Source organism: Elephas maximus, chromosome 4, assembly GCF_024166365.1.
Source record: "Elephas maximus indicus isolate mEleMax1 chromosome 4, mEleMax1 primary haplotype, whole genome shotgun sequence".
Taxonomy (NCBI): Eukaryota; Metazoa; Chordata; class Mammalia; order Proboscidea; family Elephantidae; genus Elephas; species Elephas maximus.
The window spans coordinates 61,762,891-61,765,909 of NC_064822.1; positions in this window are offsets into that span (position 1 = coordinate 61,762,891).

The following is a 3,019-nucleotide window of genomic DNA, read 5'->3' on the forward strand; positions in this document are numbered from 1 at the left end:
GTGGCAATAGGTTTGTAGAGGATGAGAAATACGGTGAGCCTCAACCTTCAAGTAAAGTAAACATTGACGTGATTGCCGAAAGTGGATGCATGTGGAGGCCTGGGAGACTGGGCAGGATTTTTGAAGAGATTGTTGGGAAGATAGTGTTTGAATTTAGAAAGGGAGTGACCTGGTCACTAGCAGCCATCTGGTCTATGCTAAGAACAAATCACAAAAATTGTCCAGTGAGAAAGCATTCCTTTCTGGGAAGTTAGGCAAACAATACATATGGAGTGTTTGGATTTCAGTAATTCATTTTTCAGAGTTAGGTCTCTATTGGTGCAGGTGTGGCAGACGAAATTAATTTCACTTAGAGGTTTAACTATAGTTCGCTGTTTAATAAGGTCTGAAAGCATATGATTCTCTGACTCAACGCTAAATGGCAATTTACAAATTAGGGGATTTCTAGAAAACACTTATACACAAGCTGACTAGTGTCCATGCTTTTATTTGCTTAAGCCATCACTACATACTGTATTATAAGCATAAAACAGGGAACCTCACACACAAAATACACTTCGAGCATTGCCATGTTCTGTTCACTTATTCAACCCTTTCCTTTACAGGAATCAAATACACAGGCCTCACCCCCATCCTTAGCCTGTCTTTCCTTCCCCTGCCAATACTTTCTTTTGCAGTGAGTGTTCCAGTTGTTGAAGAAGGATGAAGTTTCCCTTTCTTATCATCCCTCAGGCTTTTCTTCGTAGACCAGCGCTGGAGACAGGTTGGAATGTGGATGACTTATCCTTCTGGCCCTTGTTCCTCTACTGGCAAACGGGAGTTTTCTGTGGTCTGAGGGTTCTTCTCCGGCCACATGCTGACGTACTCCATCCGGCAGCAGGCTGGGGGCCGTTTGCCTCCAATGTTTGACTATATTAAATCTATTTATAAATAAGCGTTTTCAAGTTTTATGTGGGAAATAGTTTTTATTTGCTGTTTTTCTGGGGAATCAAGCATGTCCCCACCTCCCTTGGTAGAGTTTACATGAACAACTGGAACAAGAGGATGGCTTTTTTTCCCCAAAACTAAGAAAAACTGAAGCACTCTCTTCTTCTTCCAAGAATGGGTACATGTCCATGTTTGTCCTGATAAAAAACCTGAAATAAATTCTGTCTTACTACAGAGCGTGTGAACAGGGTGGACCAGGAGCCACTGCCTATCGGGTCAATGGTTTAGAAGCCACTGAAAACAGCTTAAGTCTTTAAGTTTCCACTTCACCAGAAGTGGGAGATATTTCAATTTTAAAAATTCTAGCCATTGATTCCCAAGGGGCAGGGAAGCAATGAAGAGTACAGGAATTTAATAAAATTAAGAAAAATAAAATGGCCTTTCATTTTCCTTCTAATTTAATTTTTTTTAATCCAGCAAAACTATTGAATTACAAATTTTTTAATATTATGCCAGTTAGGAGAGAAGGATATAGGGAAAAAAGAGGGGGAGAGGAATGGAGCAAAAGTTGGGGGAAAAGCAAAAGATAAAAACAGAGCCTCTGATCCAGTTGTAAACAAACACATGCAGAAACTGATACAGGTATGGCCAGAAGCAGATAAAGCCGGCAGTCAGAGACACGGATAGAAACTCTTTCACATAGAAACACGTACACACATCCTCAGAGAGAAAGAGAGAAAATAACATACGCACAAACCCTATACAGACCCAACGAATTAGAAGCACACACACTTAGAGATCCACACACTGACGGAGGTAGAAAGTAGCAGTCATTGAGGTGCCAGAAAGAAATGGCACCGTACAGTAGTGGTTCAGGGGTAGAAATCTCACCTTCTGTGCGGGAGATCCCGGTTGGATTCCAAGCTGATGCACCTCACGCACGATCATCGCCTGTCTGTCAGTGGAGGCTGGCAGGTTGCTATGATGCCGAACAGGTTTAAGCAGAGCTTACAGGCTAAGACAGACTAGGAAGAAAGGCCTGGCAAGCTACTTCTGAAAATCCTATGAGTCACAACGATCTGATCTGCTGTGCATGGGGTCTCTATGAGTTGGGGACAACCTAAATGGCAGCTAAGGACAGAGAGAAACAAGGGGAAGGGATATGTGGGATGTGGAAACCCCCATTCATTGAACGCTTACCATTCTTCAGATATTGTCTTAGTCTCCTTCCAGGGGATTGTTGTGCACTTGTTACAAACACAAGTTTTGGATCTTGCCTCCAACATTTCCTAATTGTGCGACTATAGGCCAGGTACTTAGCTTCTCTGAACTTCGGTTCCTTCATTTTTAAAATGGGGGTGATAATAACCACATCACAAGGCTGCTGTAGGAATTAAATGAAATAATGTTGATCAAGTGCCTTGCTCGGTGCCTGGCTCAGAGCAAGTTTAACAAATAATGACTAATACTGTTATTAAAATTTGTAACAACACTGTGGAGTAGGTTGTTATTCTTATTTATTTAGATACAGAAACTGAGTAGGTTGTTATTCTTGTTTATTTAGATACAGAAACAGAAACTCAGAGAAGTTGAATAGCTTGCCCAAGCTACATAAACAGTGACGTGGAGCCAGATTTGAACTCAAATTTACCTGGCTCGAAAGCCCATGCCAATGTCATTGCACCATGACTGAAACCTACATCATTTAAAAATGCTGCGTTTGTGTGCATGTGTGTAAGTGTGTGAGTGTGTGCGTTTGTGGTAGGCACATGGTAATACAGTCCTCTCTCTAAACTTTGAGAATTGCTTAAAATCTTCAGATCTTTTTACATAAATTGTCTTGGATTCTATGTGGAAGTTTAGATATTTCTTAAACTCTTCTTCCTATGCATCAATGTTGAAAATTTTTATTTATATTGTAGCTTTGTGAAGTGAACTTCCAGCCACAGTTTCTAGAAACCTTCCACCTTCTGGGCACTGCTGTCAAAATTCATCCTGATCTTCTGTAAACTATAAGTGCAAATGGCATGGCCTCTGTGCTTTTCAGACGAGATGAAATTAAGCTACATCACTCACAAAGCCCAGGCTTTAT